The sequence below is a fragment of the Schistocerca cancellata genome, chromosome 1, assembly GCF_023864275.1.
Source record: "Schistocerca cancellata isolate TAMUIC-IGC-003103 chromosome 1, iqSchCanc2.1, whole genome shotgun sequence".
Classification (NCBI taxonomy): domain Eukaryota; kingdom Metazoa; phylum Arthropoda; class Insecta; order Orthoptera; family Acrididae; genus Schistocerca; species Schistocerca cancellata.
In genome coordinates, this window is record NC_064626.1 from 1,136,742,001 (window position 1) to 1,136,760,940 (window position 18,940).

The window sequence follows — 18,940 nt, forward strand, 5'->3', positions numbered from 1 at the left end:
ATTGTTGGTTCTGATAATTATTTCTCCAATTCCTACCTCTCTTAGGATGGCGAACACCTACTGTTCTGATGTTTACGTTGCCATTCTGCTCGTTCTTAAAATTCCTACTATTGTTATTAGCATTTCTGTTATTACGTGCTTGCTCCTCATTGGCAGCAAAACGTTCTACACGTTCCAAATACTCAATGAAACGATCCAGATTGTCTCTAGGGGCAGATATAATTCTAGTTTGCCAATACTACGGCAGTTTGGCTTCAAGACCTAGTATTATCATTTCAGGTTTTAGCTTTTCGTCCAAATGTGACAAACGTGAGATCCATGACCTGGCAAACTCTTTAATAGATTCCTTGCCTACATTGAAGCGTTTCCCACTCCAAAATTCTCTCAACACTTCATTTTGCTTATTACTAGACCAATACTCAATAATGAAAGCTGTTTTAAAATCCGCTAATGTTTTACACTTCGACATTACATCAGCTGACCAAAGCATGGCGTCACTTGCTAAATGGCTTCTAATAAATGAGATTTTCTCTCATTCAGACAAAGTTGGAGGAATCACATCTTCAAAATCGTTCCAGAAATCTAGTGGGTGGATATTTTTATCCGGATCGAACCGCAAGAACTGCCGACACCCGATAAAAGCGGCGTTTGCAGCTCCAACTTGTTGCATACTACCATTACCAGAAGTTACTGAAGCTACTTTACTCTCAATGTTAGCAATGTTAGTACTAATATTTTCTACTATCATTTCAACATTATCTACTCTTTGCACAATATGAGTAGTATCAGTTTTGATCGCATTTACTTCTGCTTGACATATGTTTACTTTTATATTAACATCTTTGAACCTATCTGAGCACAGTTCAGATTCCGCCTCGATCTTTTCTGTTAACTTGTGCTCCAGCTTCGCATCTTCCATTTGGAAGTCTTTGCGAACCTCAGCAACTTCGGATTTTACTGTTTTATACATCTCAGATAACTGTTGAGTAACCTTTTTCTTAAAATCCTCATGGTTGTAATCAATTTTATAATTCAAACTGTCCAGATCCTCTTTCAACTTATTGCAACCAGCCTTGAAGGTATTGTCCATTTTCTCCAATCGTTTATTAAAATTGGTTTGGCTGGCCACAATTCTGTTATTTACCTCAATTATATCAGATTTTAATTCAGCATTCATTCTAGCATTACTGGCTGACATTTATGCATTACTGGCTGACAATTTTTCATTACTGGCAGCTATTGCTTGTAATATAACATTTAAATCAATAGCCCCAGTATCTTTGGGTTGCTCACTAGCTGGCTTTTTATCACACTCAGGTGACAGAAAACTAGCTCCAACACCAGAATCATCAAAACTAAATGAAACATCTGATTGATCAGTCATATCTAACTTCTCCTTCTTAAACTCTACCACCTCTGATGACTGTTTCGTTTTTAACTCATCAGATAAACTATCATCCAATAAATTAACAATTTCTAATTTCTGCTTTACTACAGGGGTCTCTATTATTGAATCATTGCCCCTTTTCACACTATTGTCAGGAGACAATACTTCATATTTCACTTTAACATTACTATTTTCATGCATATTTACACTTGAACCGTTGTCTGGATTTACAGTTCCCTCAAGAGACATAGGTTCTGATTAAAGTTTAACCTCAGTTTCTTTTAGCGGTTCCATCGCCGACAGTCTTTTAGTGCAGGTTAGTAAAATTTTTAACAGCTTTTCACTTAACTTAGTTCTTTCTGCACGACGTATGGCGTTGCCGGCGCGGCGTACCAGGATTACTGTTACGACGCGGCGCGCTGAACTGCAGACGGCACTCCGACGGCTGTTGTGTGTTTGCGTGGCCCGCAACTGCAGGCGCGGCTCCGTTTGCTCCGGCGGACGACTGCGGTGAGGCGAAACTGGCTTCTCGCGATGCCGGCAGCGCCGCTAGACTCAGTGCCAGCTCCATCAATCCAGATGCGTTGTTAATCCAATTGCGTCGTCCACATACACATGTAACACTATCGCTGTTCTATTACTCAGTTGCGTGTCGCATTTCACTTCCGAATCCGAATATTTAAAAACCACTTTCACTTTTACTCAGTTTGTTTCCCAGCTGATGCACCATTTGTGGGGCGGCAGGTGGGTATTTTTGTTAATTATATTTAGAATGTAATGTAGAATAGATGCAGTAAAGAATGCATTTCCCGGCCATTTAACCATATGTAGGGTGGCAGGTGGAAGTAATTGTTGTTAAAATGTTCCTATCATTTATGCTGTTGTTTTGCCGTTCTCAACACTGGCTCTCTGACTACAATTTTGGCAACCAGAAAGTGATTAGCAAAACGTGAAGCCTGTAATTAGAATTCCTAGTGCCCACTTCATCTGAGAAATACACTTATAGCTACAGCTTATAGCTCTGAGGAATTAGGAGATTGTCTGGGATTCATAATCAAAAACGATCGTAAAAAAAAAGTTCTCTGTATTCTGAAAGTCACAGATGAAAAAAAAAAAAAGAGTCCACACAACCTGACTGACAGAGCAGTTCAGAGTCTAATGCGCTGATGCAACTATAACTGTCCAAATTAAATGTTTAAATGAATGCTCGCCATAATTTGATGATAATGTTCATCAAACGCCACGCTAAATGATGGTAGAATGTCTGCCCCGCGGCGGCACGTGAAAATACGACATACGCAAACTGAAGATAGATAATTAAAGTCATCCCAGAATTAACACTTCACTCGAAAATGATTTCATGGTTGCGCGTATCCCGAGTAACTTAATACGGCACCCGAGGCTGTTTATAGCAATGATACCGACGCGACGCGACTCCCGGCACAGATGGTGTGCTAATCTGCGTCTGGAAAGAACTGGGGCCTTACTCTCTCGCGCAGCGTTCTTATATATAAAGCCGCGGTGCGGACGGCTAAGGGAACGCCTGATCAAATCGGCTCTCCCGACTAGCCGCTGGGCTTGTAATGCACCACTTTAAGTTATTGAATAAATCATTGCTTCCTTTGCTGATGGCCAATGAAGCTCTCAATTTAAATGTGCATTCAGCACACAGGTAAGTAATCACAATAAAAGTCTGACGTGGCTAAGTAAAATATTTTGGGCGAGAGAATTAATTTAATTACAATACACGCAGTAGATGAGCTCTGAACTTGCCCTTTGGAGATACGCTATCGCTATAGTTTTATAGTTATTCAATTTAAACTTCTCACATCTTTATGATTATAGCGGATCTCCATTCTGCTTAAATTTAAACATCCTAGCCTTATTTATTAGCCTACTTAATCTATCTTGCTTCCTTAATTTTTAAGACAAAAACCAGAAAATATTGAATTTCAACTAAAATCTTAATTTGTGGGATCCAAAGTACTGTTCCTACTAAATTACTATGAAAAAGGAATCTAAATATAAATTTTTAAGTCTCTAGCTCTTTTCTGTTGCGCCAATGATTTTTACAGAAAAACGTCCAAATTTCGAAAATGGTTAAAGTTATCGAACTGACATTGAACACATATTAATGTAGTATTACTCCTGACATGCTAGAACCGTTTCAGGTTATTTACTTGATTTTAAAGTATTGCGCAACATTTATGACATCAGAGCTAGTTACAGCGGACTAGGCTGGCACACAATGGATAGACTGATGAGAATATTATACGGCGTGAGTAGGCTGCTTCCCTACAATAGGTGTTCTGTGTAAAAGTCTGTGAACAATGATTGTAGCCTGAAATACAGTGAATGTGAACACAAAGCGTGAGATACTATTTATGTGATGCGGGTGTTATAAAAACAGCAACGCCAGTGGAACATACAGTATTCAAATGTGTGCATGGCCATTCCAGGGTGCCATATAGCATCCCCTTATGTGTTTGTCACGGAAATTTTAGTATTTGTTACGAATTAATGAACTGAGTGACTGTAAGGGGAGGTTTACTATCTTTGGCTCGAAAGAAGCATATTCTTTGAGACTTTTTTCGTCTGGAAGTGTTATAGAGATCAGTGTCAAAATTGGTCAAAATTTTTATTGATATTTTCTCTACAAACTGGAATTTTTTAGGTCCGAAATGTCAAAGAGCAAAGGCGGAAGAGCCGCTGGAACGAAACAAAATTTCGATGTAGACCTCCACTCGCGGTATGTCACAGGTCTGCCGGATCGTCTGATATGAAAATTGAGTTGACGTTAGCGAAGTATGTAAGATTATTTAGGAGTTGTACCTCGTTTAAGTTATTTGGACCATAGGAAACAAAATGGCGGCTATTTGAAAAAAAAATATGGTTTTCCCATCGATTTTTCCACTTCGTCGGCCAAGTATAAATATTTATAGTTGATGGCTCGGAATAAAAGTGGTACAACTCCTAGACAGTTTAGGTAGCTTCGTCAGAAACAAAGAATCATGCCAATCGGTTCAGTAGATCTGAAGTTACCATACCGCGCGATAAAAAAAAGTCATTTCGAGAAAAACGCATTCGAAGTTTTGACTACATATAAATGCAATATTATGCAACTTACGTTCAACCTGCTATTCCTGGTCCATAAATTTGTGCTTCGTCTTTCTCATCGAGGGGGTTCTGCCTGATCTGGACCATCCTGCGGTGCTCCAGAGCCGCTCGTACGGCCGGTGACAAGCGGTTTTCGGCCGCCTGAATCCGGTGGTCGTCCGAATGCTTGGCGAACTGCGTCGAATAGAGTCCCAGGGTGACGTCCAATCGTTGTCATAGTCTTCAGAATTGCTGAATACCCTTCGTTGAAGCTGCTCACTGCCAGGAAAGTTGCAGTCTCCACAGTCTTCGCACCAGAAGGCAAATGCTTGGGGGCTAACTTCCAAACACACACGTTCAACCTTTCACTTGAATTTTATGTGTTCCCTCCCAAGCACCGGTACAGTAACTCGTCCTCCGAAAGAAAAACACCGGTGTGTGAAAAAGGCCGATTTCAGGCAGGTGAATTTTTTTGTTCAACCGCGAATAACAAACATTTCCGTTCCGTATTCGGAAAAATCGTTTCAGCGGTGGATTCTAAACACTTTTATTGATCCAAAAATGCAATTTAAAAAATCGATTTTCTTAACCAAAAGGTAGTAAACCTCCCCATAATAAAAGAAACTCTGTGTAATGTAATTACTAGTGAAAAATAAAATCAATGGACATGGAATATAAGATAGTTAATGCTACGAAATATTAGTTTGGAGAGAACCAGTGACAACAGAGACTTGATACACTATTCTACGAAACAGTACATTTATATATGTTACTCTTACAATTCATCGTCTCTCTAATTAACATTCTTTCTCCGCAACTCTTTCTCTGACTCCTACGTTCTTATAAGATGCATCTTCCAGGTCTGTACGACTGTATAATGTATTATTAATTATGAAATAGATTTTTAACTTAAACTGTTATTTAATGCTTTCATTTCGTGGTTGTAATGGCCCTGTGACAAGTGACGACGAATTTACAGCAGTTCTAGCACGTCATGGACTGTGCGGCTGATCCCAGCGGAGGTTCGAGTCCTCCCTCGGGCATGGGTGTGTTAGTCCTTAGGATAATTTAGGTTAAGTAGTGTGTCTTAGGCTGAATGTGAAGAAAACGAAAATTATGGCAACTACACCTACCAATTCGTGAGATATAGCAGAAGAAACCATGGAGGTAGTGACCACATTCAGTTATCTCGGTTCCCAGATCTCTGATGATGGCGACTGCAGCCATGAAATCCGGAGACGCCTGTTGCTCGGTAGACAGACGATGTCAAACCTTGAGAAGGTTATAAGGTCCAGAGATATAACACTAGCAACAAAGATCCGTATTGTGAGGCCTATGGTCTTTCCAGTTGTGATGTATGGATGTGAGACCTGGACCATTAGAAAGGCTGAACGGCGAAGAATTGACTCCTTAGAATTGTGGTGTTGGAGGAAACTTCTTAGAGTTCCATGGACTGCAGAGAGAACCAACAGATCAATATTGGATCAAATAAAACCAGATTTCTCCCTGGAAGGTCTAATGTTAAAACAAAAACTGACCTACTTTGGACACACAATGCAAAGGCATGTCACGCTGGAAAAAACCCTAAATGCTGGGGAAGATTGAAGGAACTAGAAGAGAGGACGTCAGAAGATGAGATGGATCGATGGCATCACAAGCAATGGGTTCCAACCTGGAAGGCCTACGGGAGAAAGTGCAAGACAGGAAAAAGTGGCGTGATTTGGTTCATGGGGTCACGAAGAGTCAGAACCGACTAAACGAATAGAGAGAGAGAGAGAGAGAGAGAGAGAGAGAGAGAGAGAGAGAGAGAGAGAATGTAAGCTTAGGGACCGATGACCTTAGCAGTTAAGTCCCATAAGATTTCACACACACATTACGATGTGCATTCAAGTTCTAAGGCCTCCGATTTTTTTTCTAATTAACTACTCACCCGAAATCGATGAAACTGGCGTTACTTCTCGACTTAATCGTCCTGCAGACGTACACATTTTTCACAACGCTGACGCCATGATTCCATGGCAGCGGCGAAGGCTTCTTTAGGAGTCTGTTTTGACCACTGGAAAATCGCTGAGGCAATAGCAGCACGGCTGGTGAATGTGCGGCCATGGAGAGTGTCTTTCATTGTTGGAAAAAGCCAAAAGTCACTAGGAGCCAGGTCAGGTGAGTAGGGAGCATGAGGAATCACTTCAAAGTTGTCTTCACGAAGAAACTGTTGCGTAACGTTAGCTCGATGTGCGGGTGCGTTGTCTTGGTGAAACAGCACACGCGCAGCCCTTCCCGGACGTTTTTGTTGCAGTGCAGGAAGGAATTTGTTCTTCAAAACATTTTCGTAGGATCCACCTGTTACCGTAGTGCCCTTTGGAACGCAATGGGTAAGGATTACGCCCTCGTTGTCCCAGAACATGGACACCATCATTTTTTCAGCACTGGCGGTTACCCGAAATTTTTTTGGTGGCGGTGAATCTGTGTGCTTCCATTGAGCTGACTGGCGCTTTGTTTCTGGATTTAAAAATGGCATCCACGTCTCATCCATTGTCACAACCGACGAAAAGAACGTCCCATTCATGCTGTCGTTGCGCGTCAACATTGCTTGGCAACATGCCACACGGGCAGCCATGTGGTCATCCGTCAGCATTCGTGGCACCCACCTGGATGACACTTTTCGCATTTTCAGGTCGTCATGCAGGATTGTGTGCACAGAACCCACAGAAATGCCAACTATGGAGGCGATCTGTTCAACAGTCATTCGGCGATCCCCCAAAACAATTCTCTCCACTTTCTCGATCATGTCGTCAGACTGGCTTGTGCGAGCCCGAGGTTGTTTCGGTTTGTTGTCACACGATGTTCTGCCTCCATTAAACAGTCCCACCCACGAACGCACGTTCGACACATCCATAACTCCATCGTCACATGTCTCCTTCAACTGTTGATGAATTTAAATTGGTTTCACACCACGCAAATTCAGAAAACGAATGATTGCACGTTGTTCATGTAAGGAAAACGTCGCCATTTTAAGCATTTAAAACAGTTCTCATTCTCGCTGCTGGTGGTAAAATTCCATCTGCTATATGGTGCTGCCATCTCTGGGGCGTATTGACAATGAACACGGCCTAATTTTAAAACAATGCGCATGTTTCTATCTCTTTTCAGTCCAGAGAAAAAAAATCGGAGGCCTTAGATCTTGAATGCACCTTGTAGTTCTAGCACACTAAGGTAACATTCTGAGTGCAGTGACAGCGACAGGCGACAGCGACAGGCGACAGAGAGAAGTGTCACCCGGTGACAGCGACACTACTGGTTTCTGTTGTTTCTTATGTGAGCTGGTTCGCAGGGCGTGGCAAGTGTCGCTCTGCACGTCACGCCTGTGCCTGTCGCGCACGTGATGGGCGACACTGCTGCTCCCAGACCAGTAGAGTCGCGTGTCGCCGAGCCTAAATATGGATTTTACTTGCGAAGAAGACGAGAAACTGATCAGTTTGGTCTGTGTCAACCCCCAGCTATATGACGTCAAATTAGATGCGTACAAAAATACACTTGCGAAGGACAATATATGGAAAGATGTAGGGAAGGAGCTCACTAAAAACAGTGAGTATTATTTATTTAACTACACATCTTATTTGCCAAGTACCCGCATTTATATAAGTATGTACAAGCGTTATACATAATCAAATTATTTTCGTAAATAAAAAATATATACATATCGTTATGTATGTTTCTTGTAAATAGTATTCAAATTAACTACGGAAGTTCAATGATGATCAATTACCATTATTTACAGCATTATTCTGCCATGGTACTCCGCCCTGTGTACCTTGCATGAACTATTGCAGCTAGTAAGCCACTACTGCTCTTACTACCCATCCCACTGTCGCAGAGGTTTTTTTGCCACGGCATGAGCCACTCTTTTCCCTCTGCTCTTCAAATCGCTACCCTCACTCATGTATCGTCCACTGTCTATCACCTGATGGACCATGTTAATGTGCAGTCTTACCCAGACGCATGGATAACATCACAGCCCAGCATCCTGTGATCCACTTACTAGATAACTAACATGTTTACAGAGGTGACAGTAGAGCTTTTGGTTTGGTCACCACGTTGGTGCGGGCGTGGAGGGGCCCCATCTCTTTCCGCCTGTGTACTACAAAATAACCATTTAAGCTTGTCCCTCACCTCAAGTCCAACACTGTCTGTAAAACCTCCGTTATGCACCAATTATATCATACTTGTTGATTGAGTCGGTGTTTCACATTGATAGAAGGGAATTGGTTGATCTTCAAGATAAGCATCTCGCAGAATAATATGAAGGCAACAGCCTGTTATAATCAGGTCATCAACTGATTCTGGTAAAATTGCAACTGGTGTATAAAACACTCTAAATACTTGAGACAATAACACAAAGGAATTTTCTACTACTCGACGAGCATGACACAAACGGTAGTTAAAAATTCCTTTTTCCCGATCCAATAGTGCAACTCTTCGAGAGTATGGCTTCATCACGTAATTACTAAGTGCAAATGCTTCATCGCCGATTATGAAGTGCGGCATTAAAATATCAGTGTTGGGAAGGCATTTAGATGGAGGAAAATTGAAATTGTTTGTGGCAACCTTTTTCCCCATCTCGGATTTTTGAAAAATACGGCTGTCACCTTCTTTGCCATAAGAACCAACATCTATAACAATGAATTTGTAATTGTTGTCAGCTATTTCAAGCATAACAACGGAAAAGTAATTTTTATAGTTGAAAAAAAAAGATCTGCTGTTTTTTGGTGTTTTTATGGGCACATGTTTGCCATCAACACTACACACACAGTTTGGTATGTTCCATTTCTGCCAGAAACCTTGTTCAACGTGCTTTAAAGTATTTTCATTAGGCGAGGGCAAGGCTATTGGCGTCAGTTTTGTTCTCCATACGTTCAAAATTTTTCTAACGATCCGGAAGATATAGCCATCTGATATGCGATAGACATATGACAAAGACTTAAACGTTTCCTCTGTGGCCATGAAACTGTAAAAAAGGGAAAAAAAGAATTCCTTATCATTATTTATATAGACAATATGTGTTTTGTAATTGTTAACGACATATGTAAGAAACTGTGATTAGTATTTGAATGCTAACATGTAAAATGCATGTCATAATTTTCATGACACGTGAGGATTGTAAAAGACGGTGGAAACACATTAAAGACTCCTACAATAGATTCAAGCGCAACAATAAATCAGGAACAGGATCTGCTGCACGTAAGAACTCTAAATGGACAACATATAAACAGCTGAGTTTTCTTGAGACCGTATCTCAGCATAGAACTGGCGGCACTAACGTGGTAAAAGACAGGGTAGACGGAGATGATACTGCTGAGCAATCTGGGGGTGAGAGTATTCTCGCTTACAGGGAGGTGAATGAGGAATGAGCTGCGAATGAAACTCTTACTGACCGCCAACCTACAACAAGTACTGAAGCTCTAATACTAAACGACGACGCCAAAACAAAAAAGACGATACAATTCTCAATTACTTTAAAAAAGAGGGATGACAGTCGGCAGACATTGTTGAATAAAATAACACAAAAACATCATATTGAAATACATTCATTTTGTAATCACGTCGGAGATGTTTTGCGCTCCCTACCACAAATATAAAAAGGGAAATGGATAGTTAAAGTTAGATATCATGGGAATTAGTGAATTTCGGTGGCAGGAGGAACAAGACTTTTGGTCAGGTGAACACAGGGTTATAAACAGAAAATCAAATATGGGTAATACAGAAGTAGGTTTAATAATGAATAAAAAAATAGGAGTGCGGGTAAGCTACTACAAACAGCATTGTGAACGCATTATTGTGGCCAAGATAGACACAAAACCCACGCCTACTACAGTAGTACAAGTTTATATGCCAACTAGCTCTGCAGATGACGAATAAATTGATGAGATGTATGATGAGATAAAGCAAATTATTCAGATAGTGAAGGGAAACAAAAATTTAATAGTTGTGGGTGACTGGAATTCGGTAGTAGGAAAAGGGGGAGAAGGAAACGTAGTAGGTGAATATGGATTGGGAGTAAGAAATGAAAGAGGAAGCCGCCTGGTAGAATTTTGCACAGAGCATAACTTAATCATAGCTATCACTTGGTTCAAGAATAATGAAAGAAGGTTGTTTACCTGGAAGAAGCCTGGAGATACTAGAAGGTATGAGATAGATTATATAATAGTAAGACAGAGATTTAGGAACCAGGTTTTAAATTGTAAGAGATTTCCAGGGTCGACCTCGGGGAAGATCAGTTTGGATTCCGTAGAAATATTGGAACACGTGAGGTTATAAACTGTAGATTAAAACTGAAGAAACTGCAAAAAGGTGGGAATTTAAGGAGATGGGACCTGGATAAACTGATTAAACCAGAGGTTGTACAGAGTTTCAGGGAGAGCATAAGGGAATAATTGACAGGAATGGGGGAAAGAAATACAGTAGAAGAAGAATGGGTAGCTTAGAGGGATGAAGTAGTTAAGGCAGCAGAGGATCAAGTAGGTAAAAAGACAAAGGCTAGTAGAAATCCTTCGGAACAGCAGAAATATTGAATTTAATTGATGAAAGGAGAAAATATAAAAATACAGTAAATGAAGCAGGGTAAAAGGAATACAAACGTTTCAAAAATAAGATCGATACGAAGTGCAAAATGGCTAAGCAGGTATGGCTAGAGTACAAATGGAAGGATGTAGAGGCTTATCTCACGAGGGGTAAGATAGATACTGCCTACAAGAAAATTAAAGAGACTTTTGGAGAAAAGAGAACAACTTGCATGAATATCAAGAGCACAGATGGAAACCCAGTTCTAAGCAAAGAAGGGAGAGCAGAAAGGTGGAAGGAGTATATAGAGGGTCTGTACAAGGGCGATGTACTTGAGGACAATATTATGGAAATAGAAGAGGATGTAGATGAAGATGAAATGAGAGATATGATACTGCGTGAAGAGTTTGACAGAGCACTGAACGCCACGGTCGCAGGTTCGAATGCTGCCTCGGGCATGTGTGCGTGTGTTGTCCTTAGGTTAATTAGGTTCAAGTAGTTCTAATTTCTAGGGGACTGATTACCTCAGAAGTTAAGTCCCATAGTACTCAGAGCCATTTGAACCATTTGAAGGGCACTGAAAGACCTGAGTCGAAACAAGGCCCCGGGAGTAGACAACATTCCATTAGAACTACTGACAGCCTTGGGAGAGCCAGTCCTGACAAAACTCTACCATCTGGTGAGCAAGATGTATGAAATACCCTCAGACTGCAAGAAGAATATAATAATTCCAATCCCAAAGAAAGCAGGTGTTGACAGATGTGAAAATTACCGAACTATCAGTTTAATAAGTCACAGCTGCAAAATACTAACACGAATTCCTTACACACGAATGGAAAAACTGGTAGTAGCAGACCTCAGGGAAGATGAGTTTGAATTCCGTAGAAATATTGGTAGACGTGAGGCAATACTGACCCTACGACTTGTCTCAGAAGCTAGATTAAGGAAAGCAAACCTACGTTTCTAGCATTTGCAGACTTAGGAAAAAGCTATTGACAATGTTGACTGGAATACTCTCTTTAAAATTCTGAAGTTGGCAGGAGTAAAATACAGGGAGCGAAGGGCCATTTACAATTTTTATAGAAACCAGATGGCAGTTATAAGAGTCGAGGGAAATGAAAGGGAAGCAGTGGTTGGGAAGGGAGTGAGACAGGTTTGTAGCCTATCCCCGATGTTATTCAATCTGTATATTGAGCAAGCACTAAAGGAAACAAAAGAAAAATTCGGAGTAGGTATTAAAATACATGGAGAAGAAATAAAAATTTTGAGGTTCGCCGATGACATTTAATTCTGTCAGAGACAGCAATGGAGTTGGAAGAGCAGTTGAATGGAATGGACAGTGTCTTGAAAGGAGGGTATAAGATGAACATCAACAAAAACAAAACGAAGATAATGGAATGTAGCCGAATTAAATCAGGTGATGCTGAGGGAATTAGAATAGGAAATGAGACTCTTAAAGTAGTAAATGAGTTTTGCTATTTGGGAAGCAAAATAACTAATGATGGTCGAAGTAGAGAGAATATAAAATGTAGACTGGCAATGGCAAGGAAAGCGTTTCTGAAGAAGAGGAATTTTTTAACATCGAGTATAGATTTAAGTGTCAGGAAGTCTTTTCTGAAAGTACTTGCATGAAGTGTAGCCATGTGTGGAAGTGAAGCGTGGTCGATAAATAGTTTGGACAAGAAGAGAATAGAATCTTTCGAAATGTGGTGCTACAGAAGAATGCTGAAGATTAGATGGGTAGATCACATAACTAATGAGGAGGTAGTGAATAGAACCGGGGAGGAGTTTGTGGCACAACTTGACTAGAAGAAGGGATCGGTTGGTTTTTATTTAATCTGCAATAAGATCTTAATTTTTCTTCGTCACTTCGTAAATGTTTTTCTAACATGTAGAAACCTTTCTAGCGTCGTTCCTTGAAATGGTTCAAACGGCTCTGAGCACTATGGGACTTCACATCTGTGGTCATCAGTCCCCTAGAACTTAGAACTACTTAAACCTAAATAACCTACGGACATCACACACATCCATGCCCGAGGCAGGATTCGAACCTGCGACCGTAGCGGTCACGCTGTTCCAGACTGAAGCGCCTAGAACCGCATGGCCACACCGGCCGGCCCTTCCTTGAATATCGAGTTAACAGGGCGTCCCCTCTTTATATATTGGTACAAAAACAAATCATCATATTCCTCCTCTTCAAAAAGTAAACGCACAGTTTCATTAGTCAACATGTTTTCGCCGACAACAGTCGTCTTCGGAATGGAGTTACACACTGTAGAGTCTGTCGCAGGGTACGGCAACAACATGTTGCTGTCCCTGTCGCGTCTCTCTGTCGACTGTAGCTGTGCTCGGAATGTTACCTTTGAAACAAGTAGGTGTAAAATAAATGATTGCTTTTCTTACTGGCTTGGTTACGAACCAACAAAGACGTCATTCAAGTCATGTTATAAAGGAAAGGTGTGCGACAGTGCACTGTTAAATCATTATGATTAGAAATATTTACAATGATAGTCAGTGGCACAGTATATTATTTCACTAATTATTACATTATACAGAATTTCTTTATTAAAGTGAGTCAGTCAGTTCATTAGTAGTAACAAATATAAAAATGTTAGTGACAAATACTATTTACTGTCAAACCATTACGGTGAGGAATATTTACAATGGTAGTCAGTGGCACAGTATATTTTGTGGTGCTAAAATAGATACTTTAGGGAGACGTAGCTACGGACGCTTATCGTCATGAGGTTGTTTTTTCCTTGGTCATTGCTTATAACAGCATTTACATAATGCAATCGCAATAACTAGATGCAAGGCTCAATTCCCAATTATTAAAGTAAATGTGGCTTAGACCTGTATTGTAGTATACGTCACAAACGAAAGAGAAGGGTTCAGAACCTATGCAATACCTTACGAGCTAATTTTGAAATAACACTTGGGTTCAATGATTTTTAGGGAAGTATGTTGTCGAATGAATTTTGGCTTACATCACCGGGTACATGACGTTTTCGGTGGTAGAGTGCAATCGAAGTAAAATTGTGACAAGTTGAGGAATGAAGCGATGGAAACAGACATTCGTTTGATGTGGGGGCGGATCCAGGGAATATTCCCAAATGTAACAGTATTATTGAATGTTAATTACTACTGGCTAAACCAGAAAATTATTCTGCTAATGGTAACGCCACGTAGCGCTCTATATGAAAATCACTGACTGTGCTGTGTGAAGGATGTGGGTGGCATTGTTGGAATTTGCTATTGTGGTGTTGGGCAGTCGGATGTTAAAAGCGCGTAGCGTTGCGCAGTTCTAGGTGAGCCGCCAGCAGTGGCGGATGTGGGGAAAGAAATGGCGGAGTTTTGAGAGCGGATGATCTGGACGTGTGTCCATCAGAGACAGTAAATTTCTAAGACTGGATGTCATGAACTGCTATACATTTTACGACTTTTGAATACTATTAAGGTAAATAAAATACATTGTTTGTTCTCTATCAAAATCTTTCATTTGCTAACTACGCCTATCAGTAGTTAGTGCCTTCATTAGTTTGATCTTTTATTTAGCTGGCAGTATTGGCACTCGCTGTATTGCAGTAGTTCGAGTAACGAAGATTTTTGTGAGGTAAGAAGTGATGAAAGGTATACGTTATTGTTAGTCAGGACCATTCTTTTGTAGTGATTACTGAAAGTCAGATTGCGTTGCGCTAAAAATATTGTGTGTCAGTTTAGTGAATGTCTTGAGTACGTTCAGTTTTGCTCAGCTGTTTGAAAATCAAATAACATAGGATGTTTATCAGCACAGTAATTCATTAATTTTTCTATGGGGACGTGTCAAAGGCATGCGCAAAGGAGAGTCAATATGGGCGAAAAAAAATAAATAATTTTATTTCTTCGGTTTTTTTCAACTCTACAGCAACTCGGAAGGGGTTGTGAGAAATACCGTTGCCATCAGAGCGTGCGCGGCGTAAATCATTGCATTAATAAACGGACTTGAAGAGGCTTTCAAATTAGAGCCAGGGAAGCACAAGAACAATTTAAGCGCCAACACAAGTTAATTGTCTGATTAACGAAGTAGGTGAGCGAAAGGGACGCTTCTAGACAGAATCACTAACGACCGAGAGATTGCATATTATGAGCATCCAGACATTAAACAGTAAATAGTGTAGAACTTCCAAAACTTACGTAGCATCATCATTTGTCTAGCAGAGAAAGTAGGCACTAGCATAAAGTGGGTGGCTGCAGATAATACCTTATTGGCACATCACTCCTGAGAAATAAAGGAATCATTCACCGGACAGGACGTGAAAAATTTTATAAAGACGGAGCCAAAGCATAAAATATCGGGTATCGGTGGCGTACCTGTGAAATTATACGATAAATGCTGGGACACACACTGACAAGCCAAAACATTATGACCACCTGCTTAATAGCTTGTTTTTACACTTTTGAGACGAAGTACAACAGTAATTCTGCGTATCAGGGAGCCGACAGTTTGTTGGTAAGTTTATGCAGATATGTGGCAATACATGCCTACGCATAGGTCACGTTGTTGTTGTTGTTGTGGTCTTCATTCCAGAGACAGGTTTGATGCAGCTCTCCATGCTACTCTATCCTGTGCAAGCTTCTTCATCTCCCAGTAACTAATGCAACCTACATCCTTCTGAATCTGTTTAGAGTCATCCTCTACGATCTTTATCCTCCGCGTTGCCCTCCAATGCTAAATTGGTGATCCCTTGATGCCTCAGAATATGTCCTACCAATCGATCCCTTCTTCTAGTCAAGTTGTGCCACAAATTTCTCTTCTCCCCAATTCTATTCAGTACCTCCTCATTAGTTATGTGATCTACCCATCTAATCTTCAGCATTCTTCTGTAGCACCACATTTCGAAAGCTTCTATTCTCTTCTTGTCAAAACTATTTATCGCCCATGCTTCACTTCCGTACATGGCTACACTCCATGCAAGTATTTTCAGAAAAGACCTCCTGACACTTAAATCTATACTTGAAGTTAACAAATTCCTCTTCTTCAGAAACGCTTTCTTTGGCATTGCCAGTCTACATTTTATATTCTCTCTACTTCGACTATCATGTTATTTTGCTCCCCAAATAGCAAAACTTGTTTACTACTTTAAGTGTCTCATGTCCTAATCTAATTGTCTCAGCATCGCCAGATTTAATTCGACTACATTCCATTATCCTCGTTTTGCTTTTGTTGATGTTCATCTTATATCCTCCTTTCAAGACACTGTCCATTTCGTTCAGCTGCTCTTCCAGGTCCTTTGCTGTCTCTGACAGAATTACAATGTCATCGGCGAACCTCAAAATTTTTATTCCTTCTCCATGTATTTTAATACCTACTCCGAATTTTTCTTTTGTTTCCTTTACTGCTTGCTCAATATACAGATTGAATAACATCGGGGATAAGCTACAAAGCTGTCTCACTCCCTTCCCAACCACTGCTTCCCTTTCATTTCCTTCGACTCTTATAACTGCCATCTTGTTTCTGTACAAATTGCAAATGGCCTTTCGCTCCCTGTATTTTACTCCTGCCACCTTCAGAATTTGAAAGAGAGTATTCCAGTCAACATTGTCAAAAGCTTTCTCTAAGTCTACAAATGCTAGTAACGTAGGTTTGCCTTTCCTTAATCTATTTTCTAAGATAAGTAGTAGGGTCAGTATTGCCTCACGTGTTCTAACATTTCTACGAAATCCAAACTGATCTTCCCCGAAGTAGACTTCTACCAGTTTTTCCCATTCGTGTGTAAAGAAATGGTGTCAGTATTTTGCAGCCGTGACTTATTAAACTGATAGTTCGGTAATTTTCACATCTGTCAAACCCTGCTTTCTTTGGGATTGGAATTATTATATTCTTCTTGAAGTCTGAGGGTATTTCCCCTGTCTCATACATCTTGCTCACTAGATGGTAGCGTTTTGTTAGGCCTGGCTCTCCCAACGCTGTCAGTAGTTCTAATGGAATGTTGTCTACTTCCGGGGGCGTAAATAAAGGGACGCTGATCTGCGTACGCGGTCGTGCCGCCCTATAGAGAGCCAGATCGATCCCGTAGGAATTACATCATGTGAATTTGCTGGCAAGACATTAACGTGAGTTCACTATAGTGCTCCTGAAACCGCAGTAGCATGGTTCTGGCTCCGAGACGCGGATAGTTATGCTGCTGAAAGATGGCATCGCCGTCGGGAAAGACATCAAGCATGAAGGGATGCCGGTGATTCGCAGCTGTGAGTTTGTCTTCGATTACTACCGCAGGTCCCATGCGAGCGCAGGAGAGTGTCTCCCATAGCATAATACTGCTCCCACCAGCCTGCGTCCGTGGTGCGTTGCACGTTTCGAGCCGCCGTTCACCTCGATGACGGCTTTTGTGGAGACGACCCAGCCGACACTTTTCCGTTGATCGACGGTCGAATTCCGATGTCCTGTGCTCACTACAGGCGTAACTGACGATGTCGTTGGGTTAACGTGTGGACACGTAAGGGTGGTCTGCTGCGGAGCTGTGTGTTCAACAATGTGCGATGTACGATGTGTTCCGAAACACTTGTGCGTGCGCCAGCATCGTTCTTTTTTGGCAGGAACGCCACAAATCACCCTCTGTCCTACTCTACAGAGCTAACAAGCCTGAGAACCCCACTTTCTTTGACGAGTCGTGGACGTCCAATCACTTTGTGCCTTGAGGTCGTTTCACTGCCCTTCTGCCTCTTTCTGTAGATGCTGATGACAGTAGCACATGAACATTCGACCAACTTCGCCGCTTTCTAGATACTCGTTCATAGGCTCTGCGTAATAATAATCTCCCTTTGTCAAAGTCGCTTATCTTTATGGATTTCCCCATTTGCAGCCCGTATCTTCGCAGGCATAATACCCCGTTCGTATCTGCTCCGCTTACATCTTTTGCTACCGTGTCACGCGCCCACAGCGTCACCAGAAGGCATCAAACGTCACTGTGGGCAGTGGTTATTATGTTTTGACTCGTCAGTGTAAAAGTAGACAAATTAACCGAAGTATTTAATGAATTACAGCAAGCCAGACCATTCGGTCTTGGGTTGGCGAGAGACTGACAGGTAGTTAGACGGCAGCCACTACGGTTGATGAACTCCAGCACAGAGAGTTGAACTGGAATGATGCACCTGCAGTTGTCATGAAAGCTCAGTTTGACTTGATGCGCAACCACGTTAGAGCCGTTGTTGTTTCCAGTAGGGACAGTTCTGTGTACTATGTTTTACAAGCTGCACAGTCCCAAATCACCTGCAAAGATAATCGTGTAATTTTCATCTTACGCTGTAAACGCACAATAGGTAAAATGTCATTATTTGGTATCTGACGTAGTGTTTCAGTTTTAATGGCATGCTGATGACCAAAAAAAAAAAAAAAATCTTACGATAGGTCCCACTAAAGATGAGCTGTAAAGAAAAACAGTACTCATGGTTGCAATGTCTGCGCCCTGGGCCATAAAATCGAATCGTACGTTAGTTCCTCAGTGAATGAAAAACGTAACGTATACGATTGCATTAGACAACTGGGAATACATCTGGGCACGAAACTGACAATAAATCCACAAGTAGGGCACTTCAGTATTAAACTATAAAAGTTATCTTCCGTAATACGCAAATTAAAATACTGTATCAGTAATCATCTACTACCGTCTTCCCACTACCCCTTCTTTCTTTCCCACTAGACGAACGGAAATATCCTTTTGGACAGCTATACTCGCACATAAAAAGTGTCTTCATGGCAGAAAAGGCACTGAGCACAAAAGCAGGCATTATAAACAGAAAATCATGTCGGCAACGTCTAAAAGAATTAAAGATATTAACGTTATCTTTTCTGGATATTAAGGTCTATTTCCTTTCAATAAAAATTTCATTATGTAGTTTACCTTCCAGGAATACTGTCCG